This window comes from Eutrigla gurnardus (genome assembly GCF_963514095.1).
Source record: "Eutrigla gurnardus genome assembly, chromosome: 5".
Lineage (NCBI taxonomy): Eukaryota > Metazoa > Chordata > Actinopteri > Perciformes > Triglidae > Eutrigla > Eutrigla gurnardus.
In genome coordinates, this window is record NC_139919.1 from 30,019,190 (window position 1) to 30,027,947 (window position 8,758).

The 8,758-nt window shown below is 40.1% G+C and overlaps 1 long non-coding RNA gene across 1 annotated transcript; it reads right to left on the bottom strand.

Annotated features, from left to right (window-relative positions):
* Positions 1–627: 627 nt before the first annotated feature.
* On the bottom strand, positions 628–2,278 carry LOC311013598. Its single transcript, XR_014597168.1, has 4 exons — positions 2,187–2,278; positions 1,930–2,000; positions 1,006–1,024; positions 628–904 (listed from the first exon to the last, which is right to left on the bottom strand). It is a non-coding gene; the product is annotated as an uncharacterized lncRNA (long non-coding RNA).
* Positions 2,279–8,758: the final 6,480 nt, after the last annotated feature.

Genomic DNA, 8,758 nt, shown 5'->3' on the forward strand with positions numbered 1-8,758 from the left:
GTGGGATGGATTATCTCAGCAAAGCAGAAGTGCTCACTATCACACATTTAGACTGATTTGTGAACAATGTTTGAGAGAAATGGTAATATTGTGTATCTGGAATGAATTTTAGATCTATGAGTCCATCTCATGAAAAATGGGAGCAAAAACAAAAGTGTTGCGTTTATATTTCTGTTGAGTGTATTTCACCTTGTCATGTAGTCATAAGGGAAGTTCTGACAATCATGGAGGATTAAAATATGACACAACCTAGACCAAACACGGCAAATACTCTTCATTTCAGTGGATTTCTAAGCTGAAATGTCAGGAATAATGGAGAATCACACCAAAAGAAAACCTAAAGTAGGGTGAAAAAAACACAATATCCATGGTACCCTGACATTTGCAGACATGGATCTGTTTTCCACCAAAGACAAATTTTGTCATGTAGATTTAGAGATCATCATCCCATTCAAACTCCCTCTGTCTCTAAGAGACACACAAGGCACCCTTCATGTCTGTAGGCTTTCCACTAACTCCAATGGAAACACATCCACGTAAAAATCCAAATAAAAAAGCCTTGCCTGCCCATCACTTCTTTACAAATGTACCGAAACCCAAAACATGTAATACAAATTTTAAAAAAGGCAATAGAAAGAATTAGATTTTTGAAATGCTGATTTATTCATGACACCAACCACTTCAAAATTCCTCAATCCACCAAGCAAGCACATATAGATTTTTATTTTTTTATTTTTATATATTTCTAATGTTGAAGAGCAAGAAGCAGGAATTTTCAGTGAAGTGGTTCCTTCAGTCTAGTAAGAACTAGCCTGTCAGGTCATAGTTGTCAGGAATTATACGTTTGTCCAGTTGAGCCTGCTGAACGTCCCCTCGGGATTCAAACCAGGGAGTGTCTCTATACCTGCCGTGTTGTGGACAAAGAGAAGATTCAGCAGCAGAAAATAATATGAGAAGAGAAGCAGTTGAAGTAGTAAGAACAATGGTAGTAGCAGAAGTACTTACCCCCAATTCAGGCCAGTCACTAAATAGACAATAGAATAACAAGATTACGTTAAAGGGACCGTGTGTAATGTTTTAAGTTATTTATAATCTAAAATCAATATCTTCACTCATACATACGTCCTCATAAATGTGTAATTACCTCTTCCAAAAATCTGTTTTATTTTCATGGGCGAATAATTATCTGTTTTTTACATTGGACAAGTAAGTCATAACTAAGGAGGCTTCCGTGTCGTTCCACCCTTTTTAAAACCAGAACTGCCGGAGAGGGACATAAACGTGTTTTCGTTCAGAGCCGGCGTGACTGAAATGGAGAAGCAGGTCGGTGGTCCAGTACTACGCACATCAGAAAGAAGACCACCAATCTCTACGATCCAACTGTTGGGCAGCTGTTTTTATTTTTTCAAGAAGTGAGACGTCACAGAAACCCTCCCGTTTATTTTCGTTATGTGAATTTCATAAATAACGAATATATAACAAATTTTCGCTCGTGGTGCCTCCATCTTGGATGAGACCTCCTGCTTTTTACAGTCAGTGTTGTAGAGCAATATAAGCACTTTAGTAACATTCATTTGTGTTCGTTGTGTGTCAAGTTGTTAGCTGATGCTATAGGCTACGACAGTAATGATAGGCTACCAAAAATAAACCAATAAAAACATGGCAACATGAATCACTTTCTTGCTCAAGGAGTAATTACTTATACATACTCACACATGTTTGTGTGTGTGTGTGTGTGTTATCTTTTAATTGTACTCTTGACATAATTTAACATTTTTCCTCAAGATTTAAATAAAGATTGATTGAATGAAAATGGTAGATTGGTCATTAATTTATGTCAGTGTAACACATAGCTTTTCTAGATATGTTGTGTCTAAAATATTTCTATTAATATAGATTCTATGACTGAACCACAAGGTTTCCACTTACGAATTGCTGCTCTGGCTTCAGCCATGAGGACGACCATGGACAACACAAGAAAGAGCGCGATGCACTTCATCCTGAAAAGCAAGAACCAAACAAACCATGGAGGCCACAGTTAATGAGTTTAAAGATGAAAATTGTTGGGTTATTTTAATACATTTATCAGACAGGTTTGAAGAGAGAATACATATCAATTTAACAGATGTCTAACAACTGTCCGGCTCATACTGTCAGTAAATGAGGACTGGATATTTAGTCCTTACCTTTCTTTGAGTGGAGGTATACAGGAGGCTGTCAAAGAGAACTTGAGTGAGCAATCTGATGTAAATCTCTGTGATGGTCCAGTACATCCATGTCTCTTTTTATAGCAATTGATGAACTCCTTTACTCATTGTTTACCCCAAATGTGGCAATCTAGGGAAGGTAAACCAGATGCAGTGTCATTGCGTGTTGCAATGCGGTGGTAAAAGTCTGATCTGTCATCTTTCTAAATAACTCATGTTTATCAGTTTACTGTTTTTGTCATTTGTTTGTTATTTTATAATTATAACGCTTTAAATGTTTTATGTAAAGCAGTTTATATTACCTTATTGTTAAAAGATGCTATACTAATAAATAAGCCTTGCCTGCTTCACTTCTTTACAAATGTACCAAAACCCAAAACATTTAATACACATTTTAAATAAGAAGCAAGAATTTTCAGTGAAGTGGTTCCTTCAGTCTAGTAAGAACTAGCTGTCAGGTCATAGTTGTCAGGAATTATACGTTTGTCCAGTTGAGCCTGCTGAACATCCGCCATGCGATCCCCATAGCCATCCCTGAAAGAGGAGCTGCCATAACCCCCATAGGAATGTCTGGTGGATAAAGAGAAAATTCAGCAACAGAACATAATATTATGAGAAGAGAAGTAGTTGAAGTAGTAGTGTTTGTTATAGAAATATGACTTGTATCACATTTACTTTCACAACTACATAAATGTTGCTTTAAGTTTAATATTTATTATAACGACAGTAGTGTATTAGTTGACAATGGTAGAAGCAGAAGTACTTACCTCACAGTAAGCACGGCATCTAAATAGACAAAAGAATAACAAGATTAAGTTAAAGGGACAGTGTCTAACGTTTTAAGTTATTTCTAATCTAAAATCAATATCTTCACTGATACATATGTCCTCATGAATGTGGAATTACCTCTGCCAAAAATCGGATTTGTTTTTGTATGTGAATAATTTCTTATCGGACATGTAAGTCATAAGGAGACTTCCGTGTCGTTCCACCATTTTTAAAACTAGAACTGCCGGAGAGGGACATAAACGCCTAAACGTGTTTTCGTTCAGAGCCAGCGTGACTGAAATGGAGAAGCAGGTCGGTGGTCCAGTACTACGCACATCAGAAAGAAGACCACCAATCTCTACGATCCAACTGTTGGGCAGCTGTTTTTATTTTTTCAAGAAGTGAGACGTCACAGAAACCCTCCCTGCTGGATGACTCCGTTTATTTTCGTTATGTGAATTTCATAAATAACAAATATATAACAAATTTTGCTCTGGACCCTGGAGGTCCTGGACAGCGACTTTTACGGAGCTTTTTCATCCGCCCGTGGTGCCTCCATCCTGGATGTGACCTCCTGCTTTTTACAGTCAGTGTTGTAGAGCAATATAAGCACTTTAGTAACATTCTTTTGTGTCCAGTAATGGTGGGCTACCAAAAATAAACCAATAAAAACATGGCAACATAAATCACTATCTTCCTCGAGGAGTAATTACTCATACATGCTCACACATGATTGTTTGAAATATCAACCTCATCATCTGAAAGAAAACTTGCTTCATTTATCGCAGAAAAACAGTAACATTTCTGTTTGTAATGTAGAGTAATCAGTACGAACACTTGTGCCCTCGTGTTGAAAGTTATGCACAAGTCATTTATCAACATAACTTCTTAAATTAAGTTCACTTTAATTTGTCAAATCCATGTCTAATAACAATATAAATGATAAATACCCTTGTGCATTTTCTCAAAGCTTACTATATAATCTGCCTTTTTTTTTGCAAACCAGAGGAGTCGCCTCCTTCTGGTCGTTTGAAAGAATGCAAGAAGGACACTTCTGACTTAGCTTTACTTTTCAGGTCCAGATGTTACCTCCTGCTATAAACACACTCTGCCTCCACTCTTAAACCCTTCATTCAGTCATCATTCTGCCCTACGATTTATTACTGGTGACAGTTATTCTACTCATGTTGGTACAATTTTGTACCTATGTGTTATACCTGTAGGTATTGAGAGAGGATTCAAAAAGACAACTTGTTGTCAACTTGCTAACAGCTTTGGGTTCCGCATTCCAAAGTAGACATTTCTCTGGAAACTAGTGAGTTTGCTTGAGTGAGTAAAACAGCTTCTAATTTCTTACGCTTTCTTGGTTATGAAATCCAGTTGGTATGAAGAACAACATGACTCACAATGATGAGTTTTTTTACGGTTGCTATGACAACTTTCTCAATACTTTTAAAAACAACTCTTAACACGCAACACCCGTCTGCGTCTGCTATACAATTATGTTTCTTGTTGATATGACATGAAAAACATAGTTAACACAAATTTAAAATGCTTTAACTTCTTTGACACACAAGCTCAACCAAGACCAAAACAATGGATTTTTACTGTCAAATGTACAAATGCTTTCACACAGTATGTCAGAACAGACAACATGTTCAACAATGTGTCGACAGACTCTAAGCCTATCTTTACTGTTGTTGTTGTGTTTTACATTGATCTTTCTGCTTTTTGCACTTCTGGTTAGACGCTAACGGCATTTTGTATTGTACTCTGCACAATGACAATAAAGCTAAATCTAATCTAATCTAAACAATCTATAGGCTAAAATTAAAGTGAACAGCTGAAACAGAAATATATTGCATGTATTTTTTTTTCCATAACTACTGAGACACAGCTGATTGAAGTTATTCAAGTAAGACAAGTACCAGGACAAGGGAGAGGAAGATGAGTACCAGGACAAGGGAGAGGAAGACGAGTACCAGGACAAGGGAGAGGAAGATGAGTACCTGAGGGGTATTCCACCAAACTCGCTAATTAAGGCGGCGCTTACCTGGTTAAGCCTGGTTAGAACTAACGCCAACTTCCACTTGCGGCTAAACCCATTCCATTAACACATTTCAGCCTCGCCTTGTTGGGGCTAATTCAAGCCAGGTTAACGTTGTCGTGTGTTACGCACGTTCACGGGATATGAAGCCAGACCAGAACCGTGAATGTCGAATCATCGAGAAAATGGCAGAAAAGACCAGAGCCAAAAATATTGATGGAACTGTACGAGGAGTACAAACCCATCATAACCAATAAAGGGAATACTGTAGTGATAAATAAAAATCGCGAGGCTGCTTGGGCAAGAATTGCCGAGCTATTAAATGCGTAAGTACCATAAGAGTAACATGTTCTAATATAATACTGACAAAGATTTCACAAACTTGAGGGTAGTGTAGAGGTAACGGGCCGGCTCTACACGCGGCCGGCCGTGGTTCAGTTCCAGACTATGGAACTTTGAGAAATGTCTTTCTTTAGCTCTCTCTCTCTCTCTCTCTCTCTCTCTGTTTTTTTTAGATAGGCCTAGTAAATGCATCTACATTGACCAACTCATTTATCTCAACAATTCAATGAACACATTCAATGAACTAATTAATGAACACACCTGAAAGGAATTTATGTGGCTGAAAATTGCATGCAGCAATGCCTTTGTCATTGGGATCTATAACATGCTATTAATAATAACATCTTTATGCCTATCATGTTTTTGCAAGTGATATTTCGGTTCTGTGGAAATTGTATGACATATTTATCATAGTTAAAGTAAAATGTTGGTCTAATTCTCTGATCTAAAGACAATTATACAAGCAAAAAAAACCAAACACATAATACATCCTTGCCGGTGTTGGGACCTCACCGTTAGGACTACACAATGTGGCCTACAAAAGCCTACACATGCGGTCCGGACAAAGGAACAAAGGAGATAAAAAACTACAACCACCATTTTAGGGTCCCCTAAAATGGCAACGTCACACAACTGGTGCCCTATTGGCTGACAATCTTCAGGGAACCCCGGGGGGTCCCCTGGAGCGGCGTAAGCTATATATCCCGGCGCCACCTGAGGAACTTCCTCTCTCCACCGTGACCGACGTTACAACAGGAGGTGAACATTACGTCTGCAGCGTTTTCCTCTGTCCTAGGCCGCAGTCTTTCCCCCAAACTCGCTGGACGAGCAACAGACTGTTTTACCCCTCTTTTTCTCTACTCGTTTTATTTTTCTTTTGTTTATCATGTTGGATCCTGAGGAGACCGCCGCGACAGTGCAACTCTCCCGTTCCCCGCGGAAGGAAGAAAACACTTTCTTCGTGCCAGCTGCCAGCAGAACGGATAACTCGACCCGTCTTTGTCTGAAATCAGCTGACTAAATCGCCGAGCCCCGCGATTGTTCATCATTGCCTGCAGAAGGAAGAATTACTAACGGTTTTCTTCAACTATTGGATCCGGCGCTGAACGAACGCCCGCAAACTGCCGTCCGTTGCCGGCGTCAAGGAACGCCATCACCGGACGGGACGGAAACCTCACATCGACGCATCTCACATCGACAAAAGTAAGAGGCTATTTGTCTGGGCAGAAGCAGAGATTCGATAGTGTAGGACATGCTTGTAATTCTTGTTAATGTGTTTTAAGTTCTGATCGCGGACCGCCGTGTCCGTTTGTTCATGTGCTGCTGTATGTGAATGCTGATCGTGTACCCACGCCGCTGGGTTGATTTCTGTAACAGTGTTTTCAACTGCACACACATACGCACACACACACTCCACGTGTGTCTCTCCCTTTGTTTAGCTTAGCTTTGTGTGTTAGGTAGTTAGGTAATAAGGCTTTGTTAATTGCAGTGTTATTGATTGTGATCATTATTACTGATTTTAATAAATCTTATTATATTATAACTAGCGGTCTCTTGTGCTTGTTGTGTATATGTCACTGGATAACAGCAGGTTGTGAAGGCTAGTGCTTGAATTTCACGCCCTTCTTAATTGTTAGATTGTTTTTATGCTTCTATGCCAATGATCACGATGATTGGCATGTGAGTATAAAACCTTTATATTGAGACTGAATACAGTTTTAGGTTATCTTTTCCCTGATCCCAGGGTGGTGCCCCGTTTATTCATGATTATATCATGATAATATATTAAATATAATTATTAATACCGATAATCATATTGATATTAATAATTAACTGTTGATAACCAAATCTGCTCCTGCTACAACCCCAACACCGGGATGTGATCCCGGGTTGCCCGTATTTGGGGGCAGGTGCATCACCACTCACCCAACTGGGGGATGAGCAACATATGAAATATATAGATAATTAGATAATAATATCGGAGTTCAGGAAATAAACGATTTATTCACCTTTTTTTTTTAATTGCAAGCATGTATTCTTAGACACTTGCTGGAAATATAGTCTGTTTGTACTTCATATATGTAATTTTGGTCGTTTTTGTTTTTTTGATGTGATGAAATCACGAGGACTAGGCTTGGCGGAACCTTCTGCTGGTACAGTTGTTTCCAACAGACGGACTTCTCTGAAACCCCCGCTAAAGTAAGCCTGATGGTTAGCCTGCCCCGGAGCAGGCTAATTTGGTCGGACAAATTCCCATGGTTACTTAGCGGAGAGTGCCTCAAGTCACGTTGATGGAACGTAACTCTCGCTAAAGGTAGCGAGGCTTATCGGAATTAGCCCGGCTTTGCGCTTAGCAAGTTTGATGGAATACCCCTCTGGACCAGGGAGAGGAAGACAAATACAATGACAAGGGAGAGGAAGATGAGTACCAGGACAAGGGAGAGGAAGACGAGTACCAGGACAAGGGAGAGGAAGACGAGTATCAGTACAAGGGAGAGGAAGACAAGTACCAGGAAAAGGGAGACAAGGGGGGCTTTTTTTCATAAACCTCACGTTCTTTTGCCTATGGGTATTCTAAGATGGGTCATTCATTTTTTTCATTGCATCTCTACAACAAAATAAATAAAATGCACTAAACCCAACAAAACAAACATGTCGAGGCTTGAAGAAACTACAGTGTAAAACACAATCTATGATCTCTATGTGACGGATGTGGCTCGTGCTGAAACTCCACACTACTGTTGCTCCACAGACCACACGCGATGCATTACAGGGCTTTTATTTGAAACCGCGTAGAAATGATTTGTCACTTTGAGTTTTTAAATAAACAAAAATACATAATTGAATATTACAAAATAAAAAAATTATCAAAACTTGGTGTGATCATATAATGGATATTATTATAAAGTACAAAGATGTTGTGGGGCTGTCTTGGTTGACACGTCTCTGCAACATCGCGTGGCAGTCAGGGACAGTGCCTCTGGACTGGCAGACCGGGGTGGTGGTCCCTCTATTCAAAAAGGGGGACCGGAGGGTGTGTTCCAACTATCGGGGGATCACACTTCTCAGCCTCCCCGGGAAAGTCTATTCCAGGGTGCTGGAGAGGAGAATTAGGCCGATAGTCGAACCTCGGATTCAGGAGGAACAATGCGGTTTTCGTCCTGGCCGTGGAACACTGGACCAGCTCTATACCCTCCGCAGGGTGCTCGAGGGTTCATGGGAGTTTGCCCAACCAGTCCACATGTGTTTTGTGGACTTGGAGAAGGCATTCGACCGTGTCCCTCGTGGCATTCTGTGGGAGGTACTTCGGGAGTACGGGGTCGGGGGCCCTCTGCTAAGGGCTGTTCGGTCCCTGTATGACCGGAGTAGGAGCTTGGTTCGCATTGCCGGCAGT